We start from the raw sequence: 21,062 nt of genomic DNA, 5'->3' as shown, positions 1-21,062 counted from the left end.
AACACAACATCAAAAACTAGTGAAGTAAATTAAAAAAATAGTGAAGTATTGTATGTCGGCTAATTGAACATAATAAAAAATAAAAACAAAAAAGATAGGATAAATGCAATCATATTTTTAAATAACTTTCTCCTTGTGGTTCTGTGGGTTTGGTTTTTTTTGGGGGGGGTGGGAGCGGGGCATCCTAAAGTGTCTATCTTGGGGCATTTTGCACAAAGACATTATGTATTTTCCCTGTTTGTCTTTTTTGTTTGTCTGTTTCCTCTTTGGTTTGTTTCCTTGTTTGAGTGTTTTTGACTTTGAGTTTATTTTGGTAAGTACATCACCACTGATGCTTTTCTTTGTTGCCACTCACCTTGTGTATCTTTGCCTAAATCTTTATTTTGTGTTTTTATCTTTAAGATAAGCTTCTTCTAACTGTATATGTTTTTTGCCCTAATCCTACATTTGTGTCTTGAGATTCAGTCCATTTAAATTTATATAATTATGATAATTTTATCTTTTTTGTATTATGCTTTTTATTGATTTTACTATTTCCTAAATACAACTTTTATCCTTTTCTTCTTCCTAATAGCTCAATGAAGTTTCAGTTCATTTTTGTCCCTCCCCCTTACCTCATTAGTTTGGAAATTTTTTTCTTACTAATTGTTCATTATATACATTTTTACTTCTAACAGACATGACTTAATTTGTTTTCTCTGTTAAATGATCAGAATATAATTAAACCTTTCTTTGTAAAGGAAATTGTTCTATCCTCCATGTTTGTCTCAGCAAGATGAAGAATATCGCTTCTGGATTTTTCTACAGAAATTTAAGTTGCTTATTTGAAAACCATATTTTTCTTTTCTTTTTTTTTAAATTTTTTTATTTTTTCAGCATAACAGTATTCATTATTTTTGCACCACACCCAGTGCTCCATGCAATCCGTGCCCTCTACAATACCCACCACCTGGTGCCCCCAACCTCCCACCCCCCACCCCTTCAAAATTCTCAGATCGAAAAACCATATTTTTCTGAAGCTAAGTCAATTCTGCTTCAAGAAAACTTACTTAACATTTTATTTTATTTTTTAAATTTTATTTTCTTTCTTTATTTTTAGTGTTCCAGAATTCATTGTTTATGTACTTTAATTCAAAATCCCCAGCCATATTATCATAATTTAACTATAGCTATATGAATGTATACCCAAGGGTGTGTACTTTACAAATGTCATCGCTAACCAATTTTTCGTTCTCCTATTTTGAGATCTATCTCTTGATTTAATATTCATTTATTTAGAATACTTCCTTTAGTGTTTTCCTCAAATAAAATAAGTCTGTGGAGTACTCTTAAATATTCATGTCTAAAACTGTCATTCTTTTGCATTAAGGAATGGTATTTTGGGAAGGTGTATAGGATCTCTGTATTGGGGTCCTTATTTCTTCATGGTCTATGGGAAGTAGCTTCCAAGGTGGCCTCCAATGATTCATGCTTCCTGAGATTCATGACCTGTGTAATCCCCTTCATTTAAGTAACTTGCTTCTAACCAACAAGTTAGAAGATACGAGAACATACCAACTTTGTGATGAGATTACAAGAAATGGTGGCTTTTGTCTTGCTAACAGGTGTTCTTCCTTGTTGGCTGCTTTGAAGCAACTTGACATGTTGGAAAGTGCTGTGTAGCACAGAACTGAAGGTGGCCTCCAACCATCAGTAAGAAACTGAGGCTCTTAGTCCAACATCCCAAATGAACCACATAAATGAGCTTGGAAGCTGATCCTTCCCCATTTGAGCCTTTAGCTGAGTCCCTAAGCCTGGCTTACACCTCATTTGTAGCCACACGAAAGAACCTGAAACAGGACCAAGCTAAGCTGTGCTCAGATTCCTAACCCACCAAAGCTATGAAATATTAAGCGCGTGTTGTCTTAGGTCACTATGTCTGTGGGGATGTGGAGCCATATTATCAGGCCCAGAGGGTCAGGGATTTTGTGAACGACACCAAGTTGATTTCTGGAGTGGGAACCATACCATCCTTCAGGAATGGTCAGTGTTTGACCTCTCCGTTAAGTCAGTTTTAGAAACTGTGTAGGTCAGTGATTGGCTGTGTGTGTGTGTGTATATATATATATATATATATATATATATATGGATTTGAGGCTATACACTTTCCTCTAAATGTGGCTTATGGGACACATAATGGGAAGACCAATGATTGGAAACCTGATGGGGGTGTGGCACAGGTGTGCCTGTGTTGGGCATTATTCAAAGTTCCTGTGGAAAGCAGATAAGGGTCGTCTCTTGGATGTAGTAATTTGCCATCCCTGGGTTAATGATATGAGGATCCTGGGACATGCCAGTAACAGGGAATTTGGAAAGTGTCCTCCGGCAGTCCCTGTAGTCCAGCCACGGGTGGCTTCTGCTGGTCTGTAAATGATTGGCAGCAAGAGGAATCAAGGGCATGGTCCCAGGGATTGGGACCCGAGGTGACCAAAGGTCAATGGTCCTGAGATGGTCAGTCCCTGGGGGACCGGATCCATGCCTGGTCTCCAGTGTCCAAGAAGGGGATGGTGGGGGAGTGAGTTTGAGTGTTCATCTCTGTCAGATGAGGAAGGGCCATGTAGATTGCCCTGGATGTGCACCGGAAAATGCAAAAGCTCAGTTTATGCATATGAGATGTGGTCACTCTGCAGCCTGAGTGCTTTGAGGGCAATAGAAAACAAGTATTGTAGATCGAAAACTGACCCTGTATAGGATTCAGTATCACAGGGTGTGGGCACATTGGAGTCAACAGGCCTTGGCTTAAATATTTCCCCATCCTTCCATTTGCTAGCAGTGTGACCTTGGGGCAGATGACCTAGCACTACTGCACTTGAGCTGCTTCTACTGCCCAATGGGCCTAATGGGCCTAATGATAATCATTGTCCTCTAGCAGACAAGGCTGCAGTGAAAATGGAATGAAATACTTCGTATCGGTCACTGGGCCCATAGGGCAGTGGCAGGTGAGTTGCAGAAGTGGCAGATTCTGGACTTGCTGTCCCTGGGACAGCTCACCATCCTCCTGCTGAGAGTGAGCCCCGTGTGGCTGATATCCCACATCCAAAGCCTTGTGTGTTTCAGTGGAAAACGTGATGCAACTGATGGAAGATAGGTGGGTTGGGAGGGTCAGCTCCATGCCTGCTGGAGTAAGGGGATGGCTCCCTGCAGGGTATCTGCTGGATAGTTCCATGTGGATGGCAGCCCTAGGTGGGGAGATACGACTTTACTCCCAACCCCCACCACAGGCCCTGAACTGTCCATTGACTCCCTGCAGGTGCTCACCCAATCCCCACCAGAGCCTCCTCTGGCCCCCACTCTGCCATCTCTGGGAATTTGCTGATTTCTCCTCTATCCTGATCTAGGGCAGAAAAAAATCCTTTTTCTTTGGAACTGAAAGGGTAGCAGGGGAATAGGGTGATAAGAGTCTCTAGGGCCCTTCTGGTTTGTCCTCCTTTCAAAGATAATGAAATGTCCTGAGAAAAAAACCTGACTTTCCCGGGCCTCCCCGATGGTGAGTGACAACACTGGACTGGAACCAGGTCTCCTGAATGTGTCCTCCACCCTCACCACACCACAGCCAAGACCAAATCTCACACTGAATTTCCCCTTGAGAATCTGTAAACGAGAAGGAGATGAAAGAGTCAGACGCTGCCCGACAGCTCCCTGCTTCAGGACTTCCTGTGGATGCTGTCACCTCTGGGACAGGCACGTGGTGACGTGGTCAGTAAGACTATATATATTCTAAAACTGCCGTTATTTTAGTTATGTTTATTACACAAATGATTATATTCATGACAGAAGTTTATATACTATAAATCAGCAGAAAGAAGAAAAGTTAAAATGACCTCTAACCTCTATCCTCTAAATATAAATTCTATTAACATTTTGATTTATTTGCTTCCTGATATTTCTTCTAGGTATGTGCTCTGGTGTTTATGTGCAAGAATGTTTAGTATATTCATTTAACTTATGGGGCATGTGGGTGCCTCAGTCTGTTAAGTGTCTGACTCTTGATTTTGGCTCAGGTCATGATCTTGGGGTCATTAGATTGAATCCTGCGTTGGGCATCAGGCTCTCTGCTGAGCGGGGAGCCTCCTCGAGATTCTCTTTCTCCTTCTCTCTCTGCCCCTGCCCCACTCTCTCTTTTCAGATAAATAAATCTTTAAAAAAAACAAATTTGTACTTGCATATATACATGCAGTAAGAATTTCTCTTGAGCAACTGAAGTACATTTGTATTCACCTTGACAAATCAGGAAACACTGTATTGGATAAAAATAGGCCACTGTCCCATTAATAATATATCACTGTTGATCATTCAATCGACTTCTACATTTTATGCAACTATAATAATTACAAAAGCTTGGGTCAATCAGAAAATAATGTTGAATAAAATTGAACATTGTAAGACAAAAAAATAATGTGTTAAGTGTTATTTGAATATTGAAATATGTATGTATATGACAAAGACAAGGGAAACTTTTGATAAAGAAATCTTTCGGGGCGCCTGGGTGGCTCAGTGGGTTAAGCCGCTGCCCTTGGCTCAGGTCATGATCTCAGGGTCCTGGGATCGAGTCCCACGTCGGGCTCTCTGCTCAGCAGGGAACCTGCTTCCTCCTCTCTCTCTGTCTGCCTCTCTGCCAGCTTGTGATCTCTGTCTGTCAAATAAATAAATAAAATCTTTAAAAAAAAAGAAATCTTTCATCTCTGAGTAAATTCTCCTTGGAAAATGTCACCTAATACTGTTGTTGTAATTTGAAGCAAAATTAAGATCTAATCTTAGAAGAGAAAAAAATTCTCAGCCTATCTGGATGGCAACAGACACTAAAATTAAGAGAGTCACTGTCCAAGAAGGATGGTCAGTAAAAAAGGCTGAGGTTGTAACTGAACACACTTTTACTAAAACCTTAGAAAGATGAAATGTCGGAATATCCAGTCGCACAAAGGGCTCCCTTAAGAGACTGAGAGTATGTCTCACAGATCCTCTCCACCAAACCAGAGAGCCTCTAGGAATCTACTCAGCTCTTGCAGTGGAAGGGCCAGATTTTTTTTAAAAAAAGGAATATTTTAATTTTTAAAATAATTTTTTAATAAACATATAATGTATTTTTAGCCCCAGGGGTACAGATCTGTGAAAAAAGGATTATTTTTAAAAGGATAGTTGGATCAGTTGGTATCAACTTATATTACCATGCTTTTTTAATGGGAAGTCTTTTCCTAAAGCATCCAACTTAAACAGTTTTTTTTTTTTTCTGTCTATTTCCATGAATTCTACGATACTATCTTAGGTTAGGTTTCCTTATATACGTACACACAAAGAATGGCATCTGGGTGGTCATTATTTGTTCCGTGTCATCCTTAGGTGAAATGTGAACAGGAATAGAAGAAGGATGGGGAAGGAGGAGTCCATGCAAGGGTGTAGTTTTGTGAAAAGTCTAGCCTTGTCTTGGCACATGGGAAAGGTGGATGGGGAAGGAGAGGAGTGTCTGCCCCATGAACCGCACCACAAAGTTGCCCTACTTGGAAGCAGGAACAGGGCTCTCATATTCCTGAGTAAGTCAATCGTTGGCTACTCCCTAAGAGGGTGTAACTTTCTAGGCATCTCAAGGCGCGTTGGCACTATGGTCAGCCAAGAGCAATTCTCTGGAGAAAGTCACAGGTGTAAGCTGTTCGTTGCAGTGCTCGCAACAGATGGGGATGTGTGCTCCAGCTAGTAAAGAAGGTCTGGGTGAGGCCCCAACAGTGTCTACTCCATTTAACGAGGATGGGCAAAGAGGCAAATTGCTGCTCTGGTGCATTCTTAGAAATTTTCTCCTCAGCTTCTCTCATGAACAGCCTCATGTGGTTTTTCTGCTTCAGGAATTTTGTAACACACATTTAGATCTGACCTCCCTGAGAAGGTTTTCTCAGACTGAAGAAACAGATTTGCCTTTCTATGGGAATACTTTGAGGCATCCCAAAGGCTGATTTCTGGATGCAGCCTTTCCCACAGTTGTTGCATTTTTAAAAATTTTTTTATTTTTTACAGTTGTTGCATTTTTAACGGTTAGTTTGAGGATGAGTACTCTGGTACTTATTCGAACTTGAGGTCTTGGTGAAGGCCTTATCACACCCAGTACATACACAGGGTTTTTCTCCTGTGTGAATTAGCTGGTGTTGTTGGAGCTGGAATTTACTTATGAAAGATTTCCCACAGTCACCACATTCATAAGGTTTCACCCCGGTATGAATTCTCTGATGTGTAATCAAAACTGACTTCTATGTGAAAGTCTTCCCACATTCATGACATGTATGGGATTTCTCTCCAGTATGAATTTTCTGGTGTGCAAGGAGATTCGATTTTTTTGGTGAAAGCCTTCCCACATTTATTGTGTATGTAGGGTCTCTCTTGTGTATGACTTTGTTGATGCTCATGGAGCTGTGACTTGAAAGTGAAAGGATTCCCACAACCATGGCACTCAGAGAGTTTCTAATTTGACCTTTCTGATGTATAATTAACTTTGACCTTTGGCCGAAGGCCTTTCCGCGTTCAGTACATCCACAGGGTTTCTCTCCAGTAAGAAAATTCCGAGGTACATTGAGGAGAGAATTCTGGGTAAAGATTTTTTCCGCAGTGACTGCCTTCTGAAGGTTTTTCTACCAGTATGGATTCTCTGATGTGTAATCAAGACTTACTTGTAAGTGAAGGCCTTTTGGCACTCAGGACAAACATAACCTCTCTCTCCAGTATGAGTATTCTGGTGTGCAAGGAGATTTGATCTTTTGGAGAAGAACTTCCCACATTTTGTGCTTCCATAGGGTTTTCCTCCTGTGTGAGTTTTCCTATGTTCATGGAGTTGTGATTTGGAAGTGAAAGATTTCACACAGTCACTACATTCATAAGGTTTCTCCCCACTATGAGTTCTTTGATGTGCAATCAAGTGTGTCTTTAGGATAAGAGCCTGCCTACCTTCAGTGTATATATAGGTCTTCTCGCCTGCATGAGTTCGCCAAGGCCACCTGAGTTTTGACTGATGGGTGAAAGCTCTCTCACATTCATTGCATTCACAGGGTTTTTTCCAAGAGTGAATAATCTGTTGTACAAAGAAGTGTGACTTCTGAGTGAAGATGTCCCACATTTAGTGCATACATAGGCCATCTTCCCAATAAAAAAGTTTGGAAGAGGAACATGTTCTTGCTTATGGCTGAGTACTTTACCACATTGATTAGGTTCACAGAATTTTGTAACTGTATGAGAATTAGCACAGTTAGTACAGGAAAAACTGAGTAAAATTTTATGAATCAAGTGTGGGCTCATATGACTTATTTTTCCAAGGACTTAGATTCATAGTCTCTCTTCTTATTCAATATGTTCTTATTGATGAAAGACACATGACTCAAAGTCTATTTTAGTTTTCTTTATATTTCTCTGTCTGGTTATCATCTTACTACAGTTTTTATTAATCATGGAAACAATGGATGGTTCCTCTGGAATTCGTCCACTATCTCATTGTGAAATAAGCTTTTATGAAAATTCTCTGTTATAGGGTTTTAATCCGACGTGTCCCTCCTAAAAAAAGAAAAAGAACATGAGATTGAAACATAGAATAATTCACCAAATACAGATGAGCTAAGTGGAACTGATCCAGGTTGGACAGAAGGACATCAGATGATGATGATGATGGTCATAGGAAACACTCGTATGGTTCTTGCCATATCGTGTGTACTTATACAGCACTTAGCACATGCCAGGTACTGTTCTAGGTGATGCATATGTACATACGCACATACATACATACCTTGAAACTCATTTAATCCTCACAGAAGTCATCTATGTTAGACCCTGTTATACACATCTTTAGAAGAAACTAAAGCTCAAAATGAGTAAATAATTCTCCCGAGATAACATGGGTAATATATAGGAGAGGTTAGATTTAAACTAAGGCTTAGCTTTACCCTAAGTAATACATCAAGTTACCTAGAAGGGGAAATAACTTAATAATTCAATGATTTGTATAAAAGAGGAACTATAGTAGGTCTTTAAAATTAAGAGAATTAATAAATTATTCTTTTATCCAGTTCTGCCAAATTATAAGAATCTGATCATTGTTGAATCACAAAATCCACTTTTGTTCTCTTCTTTTAAAAAGTCAGGCTAAGGGCGCCTGGGTGGCTCAGTGGGTTAAGCCACTGCCTTGGGCTCAGGTCATGATCTCAGGGTCCTGGGATCGAGGCCCGCATCGGGCTCTCTGCTCGGCGGGGAGCCTGCTTCCCTCTCTCTCTCTCTCTGCCTGCCTCTCCATCTACTTGTGATCTCTCTCTGTCAAATAAATAAATAAAATCTTAAAAAAAAAAAAAAAGTCAGGCTAAAATATAGGAATCCAGAACTTTGTCTTGTCCCCCAGACTTCACTGTTGCTTCGCTCTTGTGTGGTACTTTTTATATCCCCAAGCCTCTTTTCCTTTATTCTTTGGATCTTAAGCCTACCAATTCATATGCATGGATCGGGAACTTTTTCCAACTTTTTGCTACATTTAAAAACTTACTAGAGTGGACAATATTTAGTTACAACTACCAACCTTCAATGTAAAAAGTTCATGCCTACACTGAAAATAATTATATTTAACACTCTGAGCCCACAGACTAAAAGCAGCACATAAATGGAGTCATCAGTCTGGAAAAAAAAATAGCTATGAATGTGAGTTTGCATTCTACTAGTAACAAACATTTCTTCAAATAGTCCAATTTATGGGACACCTGGGTGGCTCAGTCAGTTAAGCGTCTGCCTTCAGCTCTGGTCTTGATCCCAGGGTCTTGGGATCCAGCCCTGCCTTGGGCTCCCTGCTCAGCAGAGAGCCTGCTTCTCCCTCTCCCTCTGCCCACCTCTCTCTCCCTCTCTCTCTATTTCTATCTCAAATAAATAAACAAAATCTTTTTAAAAATCCACTTTAGGGGGGGCACCTGGGTGGCTCAGTGGGTTAAGCCTCTGCCTTCGGCCCAAGTCATGATCTCAGGGTGCTGGAATCGAGCCCCACATCGGGCTCTCTGCTTAGTGGGGAGTCTGCTTCCCCCACTCTCTCTCTGCCTGCCTCTGCCTACTTGTGATCTCTTTGTCAAATAAATAAAATCTTTTTTTAAAAATCCAGTTTAGGGACGCCTGGATGGCTCAGTTGGTTAAGCCGCTGCCTTCGGCTCAGGTCATGATCCCAGGGTCCTCAGATCAAGTCCTGCATCTGGCTCCTTGCTCAGCAAGGAGCCTGCTTCTCTTTCCACCTCTGCCTGCCGCTCTGCCTGCTTGTGCGCTCAACTTCTCTCTCTCGCTCTCTCTCTCTGACAAGTAAATAAATAAATAAAATCTTTTTTAAAAAATCCAGTTTATTCCCAAATCCAATAATTATTCATACTCTTCTTCCATTAATCTTGCCTTTCTCTGCTCCTTTGTGCCAATTCAAAGTGTATGTTTGATTCCTAGATCATTTAAGAGTCCTATACTCTGAAAATTAACTCGTGACCTCACCACACCTCTATGAAGGCATTATTTTCTCTGAATTTTAAAAGCAGACACTATCTATGCTAGCCACCTTAATGCCTTTTTAGTAAGAGTTGTTCACTTTACTGAAATAATTAGTGAACAAAGGCTAAATTCTTTTTTGTTTTCAACCTATAGTTTCCCTTACCACTCTTAATCTGTTTCTTTTAATTCTTTTTGACACACTTAAAAAACATCCACTGAAAGAAAACACTCTGGTTTGCCTATCTCCGCAAAAATCAATAATTTCAGTACTTGAACTGGTTTCTCCGTTTTTCTGTTAGAAAATTTAAGAATAAAATATTGCTTATTCTTAAGAATTTATTTTTTTAAAAGATTTTGTTTATTTCTTTGTTTGACAGAGAGCACAAGAAAGCATAAGAAGGAGGAAGAAGCAGAGGGAGAGGGAGAAGCAGGCTCCCTGCTGAGCAGGGAGCCAAATTCAGGACTCTATCCTGCCATGACTTGAGCTGAAGGCAGATGGTCACCCGCTCAACCGACTGAGCCACGCAGGCACCCCTTACTAAGGATTTTAAAAAAGATTTAAGAATCAGAGGGGAAGACAATGAACCATGAAAGACCGTGGACTCCGGGAAACAAAGTGAGGGTTTTAGAGGGGAAGGGGGTGGGGGATGGGTGAGCCTAGTGATGGGTATTAAGGAGGGCACGTATTGCACGGAGCACTGGGTGTTGTGTGCAAACAATAAATCTGAAACGCTACATCAAAAACTAATGACGTGGGTGCCTGGGTGGCTCAGTTGGTTAAGCAACTGCCTTTGGCTCAGGTCATGATCCAGGAGTCGTAGGATCGAGTCCTGCCTCAGGCTCCCTGCTCCACAGGAGTCTGCTTCTCCCTCTGACCCTCCCCTTCTCATGCTTTCTCTCTCTCAAATAAATAAATAAAATCTTTAAAAATATTCCTTAGAAAAAAAACTAATGATGTACTGTATGGTGACTAAAATAACATTAAAAAAATCAATCCCAATAAAAATTTCAATAGTTTTTAAAATAAAAAAATAATAAATAAGTTTGCATTCCTTTAATGATTAAAAAAAGGGATCTAGGAAAGAAAGGATCATATACCACACAATTTAAAAACATGTTCTTTGTCTATGGGTATTTCCAGAAGGATACCTAAGAAATGATTAGCACTGGTAGCCCTGGGGAAGAGAACTGGGGACAAAGTTGGGAGTGAGATTTTTCACTGTGCGCTTTTCCACACTTTAAATTTCAAAGTTTGTGAGTGTATTACCGCTGCAAAAATTTTAAATTAAAAAATAAAATAAAGGGGGGAAGTTTCTCTTTGTTCTGAGTTTCTAGGGGATGGGGATGAAGAAAGGAAAAGAATATTAGATGCTGGATTAATTAAGAACTAGTTTTACGGAACAGGAGAAACTGCATCTAAAGAGTCAGAGCCCTAAACAGTCAATAGCCTAGAGGCAGAACGGAATTTCCCATGTAGGAAACATTAAAAAAACTGAAGTCAAGCATACGTTATGGAAGATATATAGATATAAGGTTAAATGGGCAGTATGTGGCCTGTTACCATAGCGAGGAGAATATAATTATGTGCTGCACAATAGGGAGTAACTGCAATTTTATTTCGTAAAGCAAGTATAAGATAAATGTTATGGCTCAGGTAATGAAATCTGTCAATAGTACCTAAAATGAATTTGTTAAAAACTAGAATTAGATAATTCCATTAAGGACAGAATAATCCAAACGTGATAAAATATAAATGTGGTTTAAGGTGACATAGATGGGACTTGAAGAGAAAGGACATTTAAATAGTGCTTTCAGAAAGAGAAAAAAAGGTAGGAATTTCAGAGTGCAGAATTTAGAAGGGGAGAAAATTTTCTGATTTGGACAATGATGAGTCCAGTTACTATACTGAGAATGAGGGAATTGAATAGTTGTGAGAAATGTCCCTTTACATAGGTGAATATGGTAATACAGGATGGCTGTAATGCAAGGAGAAAAGATATTACTGTATGAGTCAATAGAATAGGGAACTAGACTTTTCAAAAGTCAGCCATGGAGTAGAAGGATCCCAGATACACCTAGATATACCCTCATTACTGTAAATATCCTAGAAAACGCTCCCAAAGACTGGCAGAACAGACTCTCCATGGCTAAAAAAATAGAAAGGACACAACAAAGAGGGTAGGAACTGTGTGGAGAAACAGCTGGGAGACAAATGGACCTGCGGGACTGTCCCTGGAGGGAGGGACACCATGGGTTCAGAGAGGGGGAGGAGTAAACTCCACACCAGGCACACCAGGCATGGGAGACCCACACTGGGAAGACCAATCCCCCATTACATTTGGCTTTGAAGACCAGACAGGCCTGGTTTTGTGAATTTTTACAATCAGCAGGACTTAACACCTGGAACTTTAAAAGTCAGCGGCTAGGCTCCGGGAGAGCCAGAGAGCAAGAGGAAATGGGGTCCCCACACTTGAAGAGACAGCACAACACCAGCCCCACCGAGATACAGCACAGAAGAAGCAGCTTGAAAAATGCCTGGGTATACAGGAGGACAATTTACTTAATAATGTCAGAACATGTGCTGGAGGGGCAGGGATCTTTAAGATATTTATTCCAAGAGCAAAGGAGCTGGCGAGCACCATTTTCCTCTCCCAACGCCCAGCCTAGAAACACAGACACCTGCAGGAACCAGCCCAGTGTGAACACTCTCCACCTAGCTTGCTAACTGCAAGTCCTGCACCCACACATTTCTGGGAATCTACCCCTTCCAGCCCCCTTGCACTCAAGTGGCTGCAGATCCCCTCAGGTGGCAGACCAGTGGGGACCTTGTTGGCACTGTGTGCCCTACCCCCACATTCTCCTGTGCACAAGACCTCCAATATGCCAGTGGTAAGAGTCCATCCCAGGTTGTGCTGCAAGCCTGGCAAGCATCCCTGAGAGGGGCCAGCAGACCTCCAAAGTGACTCCTGCCCCAGGGAGAGAGGAAAGTAATCATAAACACCAGTTGAATGGCAGCATCAGCAGTGTGTTGGGCAGACATCTGGTCTGATTGCAGGCCCTGTTAACAAATGACAGCCTTTCAGAGGGTAACCCAGGGCAAGTGCCTTGCAGTTCAGTGTGACTACAGCTTTGGGAAATGCCTGGTCTGATTCAGCTGAATCCCGACACAGCCCCAGACTGGCCCATGGACAACACAGAGACCAAACTCTTTGCATGACAGATAAAGAGAGCTACTGCCCGTAACTGGACTGAAGGTAAATATGGCTCAGCCACAAGAGCAGGGCACACACAACACACATAGGAAATACCCCTGAAGTGCCAGGTTCTGGTGAACAGGAGACACTTTGCTGCAGGACACTCCAGGACCTCTTCTTCATAAGGCCACTATTTTCAAGAGCAGAGCTGTAGCAGATTTTCCTAACACATAAAAATAGACCCTGATAATTATACAAAATGAGGAGACAGAGGAATATATCCCAAATTAAAGAACAGGACAAAATCACAGTAAGAGAGCTAAACAAAACAGAGATAAATAATATGCCTGATAGGGAATTTGAAGTAGTGGGCATAAAGATACTCACTGGATTGGAGAAAAGAGTGGAGAGACTTGGTGAGACTTTCAACAAAGAGATGTAAAACATAAAAAAGAACCAATCAGAGATGAAGAACTTAATAACCAAAATTAAAAATACACTAGAGGGAATAAATAGTAGACTCGAGGAAGCAGAAAACAGATCAGCAACCTGGAGGACAGAGTAATGGAAAGCAATCAAGCTGAACGGGAGAGAGTAAAAAGAATAACAAAAATAAAAATAGGTTAAGAGAACTCAGTGACATGCTAATAACAATGAATGGATCAACCAAGAAGTAAATTAGAAAAAGAAGAAAAAATAAAACCTAAGACCAGTGGAAGGAAGGAAATAATAAAGATTAGAGCACAAATAAACAAAATAGAAACTAAAAAAGCAATAGAACAGGTCAATGAAACCATGAGCTGCTTCCTTGAAAAGATTAACAAAATTGATAAACTTTTAGCCAGACTCATAAAAGGAGGGGGAGTCTCAAATAAACAAAATCATAAATGAAAGAGGAGAAATAACAACCAACACCACAGCTATACAAAGGATTATAAGAAAATATGAAAAATTATGTGCCAACAAATTGGACAACCTAGCATAAATGGATAAATTCCTAGAAACCCATAACCTCCCAAAACTGAATCAGGAAGAAATAGAAAATTTGAACAGACCAATAACTAGCAATGAAATTGAATCAGTAATCAAAATACTTCCCCAAAACAACAGTTTAGGTCCAGATGATTTCACAGGTGAGTTCTACCAAACACATGAAAAGAGCTAATACATATTCTTCTCAAACTATTCCAAAAAATAGAAAAGGACAGAAAACTTCCAAATTCATTCTATGAGGCCAGCATTACCCTGATACCAAAACCTGATAAAGACATTACCAAAAAAGGAGAACTACAGGTCAGTACTTCTGATAAACATACATGCAAAAATCCTCAACAAAATACTAGCAAACTGATTCCAACAAAACATTTTAAAAAATCACCTACCATAATCAAGTCGGATTTATTCCTGGTTTGCAAGGGTGGTTCAATATTTGCAAATCAATGAACATGATACATCACTTTAATAAAGGAATGGATCAGAACCATATGATCTGGGCACCTGGGTGGCTCAGCTGGTTAAGGGTCTCCCTTGGGCTCAGGTCATGATCCCAGCATCATGGAATTGAGCCCCATCTCTGGCTCTCTGCTCAGTGGGGAACCTACTTCTCCCTCCCCCGCTGCCTGCCACTCCCTCTGCTTGTACTCTCTCTCTCCCTCTCTCTCTGTCAAATAAATAAATAAAATCTTAAAGAAAGAGAACCATGTGATCCTCTCAATAGATACAGAAAAAGCATTTGACAAAGTATAAGCATCCATTCTTGATAAAACCCTCAACAAAGTCAGGGTAGAGGGAATATACCTCAACATCATAAAGGCTATCTATGAAAGACCCACAGCTGATATAATCTTCAATGGGGGAAAACTGAGAGCTTTTCCTCTACAGTCAGGAACATGACAGAGACGTCCACTCTCTCCACTGTTATTTAACATAGTACTGGAAGTCCTAGCCTCAGCAATCAGATAACAAAAAGAAATAAAAGGCATCCAAAACAGCAAGGAAGAAGTCAGACTCTTCGCAGATGACATGATACTCTGTGGAAAACACATAAGACTCCACCAAAAAACTGCTAGAATTGATACACAAATTCAGTAAGGTTATGGTATACAAAGTCAACATACAGAAATACGTTACATTTCTATACACCAACGATGAAGCAGAAGAAAGTGAAATCAAGGAATCGATCCCATTTACACTTGCACCAAAAATCATAAGATACCTAGGAATAAACCTAATCAAAGAGTTAAAAAATCTGTACTTTGAAAGCAATAAAACACTTATGAGAGAAATCAAATGAGACACAAAGAAATGTAAAGATATTGCATGTTTGTGGATTGGAAGAACAAACATTATTACACATTTAATGTGATCCCTATCAAAATACCAATAGCATTTTTCACAGAGCTAGAACAAACAATCCTAAAACTTGTATGGAACCAGAAAAGATCCCAAATAGCCAAAGTAGTGTTGAAAAAGAAAACCAAAACAGGAAGCATCACAAGTCTGTACTTCAAGCTCTATTACAAAGTTGTTATCATCAAGACAGAGTGGTAATGGCACAAAACCAGACACATAGACCAATGGAACAGAATAGAGAGCCCAAAAATTGATCCACGACTATATGTTTAACTCCAACAAAGCAGGAAAGCATAGCCAATGGAAAAAAGACAGTCTCTTCAACAAATAGTGTTGAGAAAACCAGACAGCAACATGCAAAAGAAAGAACCCCTTTCTTACACCATCCACAAAATAAATTCAAAACGAATGGAAGACCTAAATGTGAGACAGGAGTCAAACAAAATCCTAGAGGAGAACACAGGCGGCAACCTCTTCTTGGTTGGTTTTTGTCCTTTCTTTTATTAATGAGATGTATCATGTTGATTGATTTGCAAATGTTGAACCACGAAGATAAAAATCTTCTGCACAGCAAAGGAAACAGTTAACAAAACTAAAAGGCAACCCATGGAATGGGAGAAGATATTTGCAAATGACAGATCAGATAAAGGGCTAGTATTCAAGATCCATAAAGAACTTATCAAACTCAACATCCAAAAAACAAATAATCCAGTAAAAAAATGGGCAGAAGACATGAACAAACATTTCTGCAAAGAAGACACACAAATGGCCAACAGACACATGAAAAAATGCTCAACATCACTCGGCATCAGGGAAATAAAAATCAAAACAGGGAGATGTATGGAACTGTGGAAATAATATTTTGTACACCTGAAACTAATATAACACTGTTAACTAAGTGGAATTTAAATTAAAACTTTTATTTTTTTAAAGATTTTATTTATTTATGTGAGAGAGACAGAGAGCATGAGCAGGGGGGAGGGGCAGAGAGAGAGGGAGAAGCATGCTCCCTGCTGAGCAGGGAGCCCAACCAGGGACTCGATCTCAGGACCCAGGAATCATGACCCGAGCCGAAGGCAGACGCTTGACTGACTGAGCCACCCAGGTGCCCTAAAATTAAAACTTAAAAAAAAAAAAGGCAAAATACATGAATCAAAACCTGATAGAATTTGCAAGAAGAATTAGGGAAGCCAACACATATAAATGGAGATTTCAACAATATTCTCTATAACTGATAGAAGAATGGATAGAAAATGAGTAAAGATATGACACCTGATCAATACTATTAAATATGTTTCCCTAATTAAGTGTGATAATGGTATTGTAAAACAGAGACAGATACTGAAGGAAGTAAGAATGATATATCATTTCAGTGATTTGCTTTAAATAAAAATCCAGCAGTAGTTAATAAAACAAGATTGGTCATACGCTCATAACTGTTGAAAATTATTATACATGGGTGACAGGTATAAAGGGGTTCATTATACTATTTTTATATTTCTGAGTAGCTTGAATATTATACACTACACATGGATTAGTTCTGTTTCAGTTTCGCAAGACGAAAAAGTTCTGGAGAGTAGTTGCCGAACAGTGTGAATATACTTTTTTCTTTTTTAAAGATTTTATTTATTTATTTGACAGAGAGATACAGTGAGAGAGAGAGAGCACAAGCAGGGGGAGTTGGAGAAGGAGAAGCAGACTCCCCGCTGAGCAGGGAGCCTGATTCTGGGCTAGATCCCAGGATCCTGGGATCATGACCTGAGCCGAAGGCAGACGCTTAACCTTAACTGAGTGAGTCACCCAGGTGCCCCAACAATATGAATTTACTTAACGCTACTGAACGTTGCACGTAATATGGTTAAGATGACAAAGTTTATGGTATGTGATTTTAGTACAATAAAGTTAACTAAAAACAGATAAATAACTAAAAACTAAAAACTGGACCCAGGTGCACACACAGGACTCCTGTATACTTCATTTGAAAAGTTATTGGACAGGGTGCCTGGCTGGCTCCGTGGTTAAGCGTCTGCCTTTGGCTTAGGTCATGATCCCACGGTCCTGGGGTTGAGCCCCACACCAGAAGCCTGTTTCTCCCTCTTCCACTCCCCCTGCTTGTGTCCCTTCTCTCTCTGTCAAATAAGCAAATAAAATTTTTTTTTTTTTAAGTTATTGGACAGGGGCGCCTGGGTGGCTCAGTGGGTTAAGCCTCTACCTTCAGCTCAGGTCATGATCTCGGGGTCCTGGGATCGAGCCCCACATCGGGCTCTCTGCTCAGCGGGGGGCCTGCTTCCCCCCCTCTCTCTGCCTGCCTCTCTGCCTACTTGTGATCTCTCTCTGTCAAATAAATAAAAATTTTTTTAAAAAGTTATTGGACAGAGCAAAAGCTATATTTATAAGAAAATTTCCAGTCCTACATGGTCTTGCTATTAAGATGTGAGAAAACCTCAAAATAAATAAGCTGAGAGTACTCAACGTAAGCACTTAGAAAAAAAACACAAAAATACATTAATAAAACCCTCAGGGAGTAGTAATCAATACAAATAAAACAAATGCATTATACGTGTGTGCGTGGTGTGTGTGTGTGTGTTTGTGATATGTACAAGGAGAGTATAAATAAAGTGAATGGCTGATCCTTTGAAATGATCAGTTACATAATGAACTAGCAAATCTGATCAAGGAGATAGAAAGAAAGAAATGCAGTATTAGGAATGAGGAGATACTATCAGTAGAGGGGATATTCCATTAAATATTATTTCTAGTAGAATACTATGTGCAACTCCGTAGCAACATTTAAATATGGAGGTGAGGGGCTCCTGTATGGCTCGATCAGTTAAACATCTGACTTTAGCTCTGGTCAGGACCTAACCGTCTTGGAATGGAGTTGGAGTTGGACTCCCCGCTCATCAGGGAGTTTGCTTGTCTGTCTCTTTCTACCCCTCCCCCTGCTAGTGTTCTCTCCCACTCTCTCTCCAATAAATAAAGTCTTTAAAAATAAATAAATAAATAAATAAATAAATAAAGAGGTGAAACAGGTGCTTCCACAGCAAAATATAAACTAACAAAATTAATGTGAAAAAAAGAAACAACAAAAGAAATCCTAAGTGATCAGTGAGCAGAAATTGAGAAGTTTGTGTGTGCATTATTTTAAAAGACTCTAGCTCTCTGTGCTATTTTTTGCAATGCCCCGTGAACCTATAATTATTTCAAAGTAAAAACTAAAGTACAAAAAAAGACATCAGGATGAAATTGACTTCATATGGAGTGCAATTTAACTTTTTTTTTAAGAGTATTTCTATACTTTCTAAATAGTTCCAGACTAGGGGTTGGCAAATTATGGGCTGCAGGTCAAATCTGGTCCATAGCTTGTATTTGTAAATTAAATTTTATTGGAAAACAATCATGTCCATTCATTTACATATTGTCCATGGCTGCCTTTGTTACAAGTTTGCCAATCCCTGTTTCAAACAATAGGAAGAACTGGGAATATTCCAAATTCATTTTATGAAGCATTATAACCTCACCTTACAAAAATATAGTCTTCATACAAACAAGCAGTTACCTGCAGATTATTTTATCCTCCAGATGCTAAGATCTTAAATAAAATATTAGCAATTTGAATCCAGCAAGTACCAAAACCAAATTAACCACATGACTGAATTGGATTCTCAGGTGAGACAAAGACAGTTAATGTTAGTACAGTTACCAGGTTTTTAAAAATTATATCAACAAATTCAAAGGAAAAAATCACAATCGTATCAGTGGCTATAAAAAGACATATGACACCATTCAGCAGTAATTCTCAAACTAAAACAAGACTAGAAAGAAACTATGAAAATTCAGCAAAGATCATAGTCTTGAAATCACCAGGAAGCACAATACTAAAAGCTAAAATGCTGAAGATGTTTCTATTAAAACTAGTGACAGGATGGGGGTTGTTTCTATCACAACAGTGTTTTGAAAGCTCTAGCCGATTTAATTAAATAAGAAGATGAAATAAACTCGTTAAATATTGAGAAGGGAGAGCAAATAATTTTTAGTCATAGGTCATAGCATTGTATATTTGGAAAATTAGCATAAGGAATTTCGGTTAAGGTGATGGGGTACAAGAAAATGACAGCAGATTGAAACATACGGAAAGGAAAAAAATCTGGGTCTAATAATGACAACAAACACAAAACTCCTCTAAAAATCCCACAAAGTACAAGAATGGCACTGGACTAGGAATAAGAAAGCTAATATTTATAATTCAGAGATATAATACAAAACTTAAGCACATGGAGAGAATATTCCTGGACAGAAATATAGTAAAATAAAAACATTACTGCTTCAGTGTTAACCCTGTTGAGGTAATGAAATGACAAGAAAAATTCCAATTCTTTTCCAGCTTGGTAAAACAATTTCAAACTCTGCATGGAAATATAAAAAGCCAAGGAAATAGAGCACCTGGGTGGCTCAGGTGGTTAATCATCTGCCTTTGGCTCGGGTCATGATCTTGGGGTCCTGGGATTGGGCCCTGGATCAGGCTCCCTGATCAGCGAGGACCCTGCTTCTCCCTCCGCCGCTCCCCCTGCTTGTGTTCTCTCTCTATTTTCAATAAATAAATAAAATATATTTTAAAAACCCAGGAAAATTATGTAAAGAAATTGTCCAGACATCGATCTTAATGCATTTGGGAACAGATACGACATCAGTGAGGTTCAAATGAGGGAGTACAAGGAAGTTCATTATGTAAAAATCAGGGGAAGAGAAGAGGAATAAACAAAGGACATGGGAATGCACAGAAGGAATCTAAGGCCCATTTATCTAGAAAAGATGCTCAACTCATTAATAGGTGAAAAAAGTCAAACAGAACTAGATATAATTATTCATCCCTCAGAATGATAAAAAAAATGAAAAAGAACAGCATTCAGTGCTGGAGAGCATTTGGGAAAATGGGGTATCTATACACTGCTGGTGTGAATATTTCATATACTTTATATATATATTGAGTATGTAATATATATTATATACATATATGTATCTAATATAATGCGTATAACATTTTTGAGAGTCATTTGGCAATATCTAATTTAAAAATACACACACCTAAGGGCTCCTGGGTGGCTCAGTCGGTTAAGGGTCTGGATCTTGATCTCAGCTCAGGTCTTGATTTCAGGGTCCTGAGTTCCAGCCTCGGTTGGGTTTGAAGCCCACTTAAAAAAAAAAAAAAGTACACACACCTGTATCTAATAAGATGCACATACAGAAAAACTGACACGAGCAAAGAGAAATACACAAAATCACCATCACACTGCCCTCTAGAGAGCAAACAGGTGAAAAAAATCAGAGAGGGTATACAAGTTTTGGACAGTGGATCTAACAACTGGAGAACACCTAGTCTTTTAAAGCAATAGATGGAACATTTATGGAAAGATGCAAAGGAGTTCACCATAAGACAAGTCTCCACTTGTTTCAAGGAACATTCATGACACAATTCACATTATCTGACCACTGAGAGATTAGATTAGAAATCAGTAGAAGGGGGCACCTGGGTGGCTCAGTGGGTTGGACCGCTGCCTTCTGCTCAGGTCACGATCTCGGGGTCCTGGGATCAAGTCCTGCATTGGGCTCTCTGCTTGGCAGAGAGCCTGCTTCCCTCTCTCTTTCTCTCTGCCTGCCTCTCTGCCTACTTGTGATCTCTGTCTGTCAAATAAATAAATAAAAATCTTAAAAAAAAAAGAAATCAGTAAAAGATTAACTGTTTATTGCAATTAGAAACGAGCTTCAAAATGGCACATGTGAAATGAAAGGAACCATCATCGAAATTAAAAAAATATTTGGAAATGAATAATAATACCCTATAGCGAATCCTATGGGTTTTAGATGGAAATGTATGGCCTTAATGCTTAAAATTAGAAAAAGTAAGGCTGACTAATAATTAGCTGGGCATCTGATCTAAAAGATCCCAACACTGAATCCACAGAAACCCCATCACTGACACTAATGCCCCCCATCACTCAGGCTACAGTA

This window comes from Lutra lutra, chromosome X (assembly GCF_902655055.1).
Source record: "Lutra lutra chromosome X, mLutLut1.2, whole genome shotgun sequence".
Lineage (NCBI taxonomy): Eukaryota > Metazoa > Chordata > Mammalia > Carnivora > Mustelidae > Lutra > Lutra lutra.
This window is presented reverse-complemented; position numbering follows the sequence as displayed.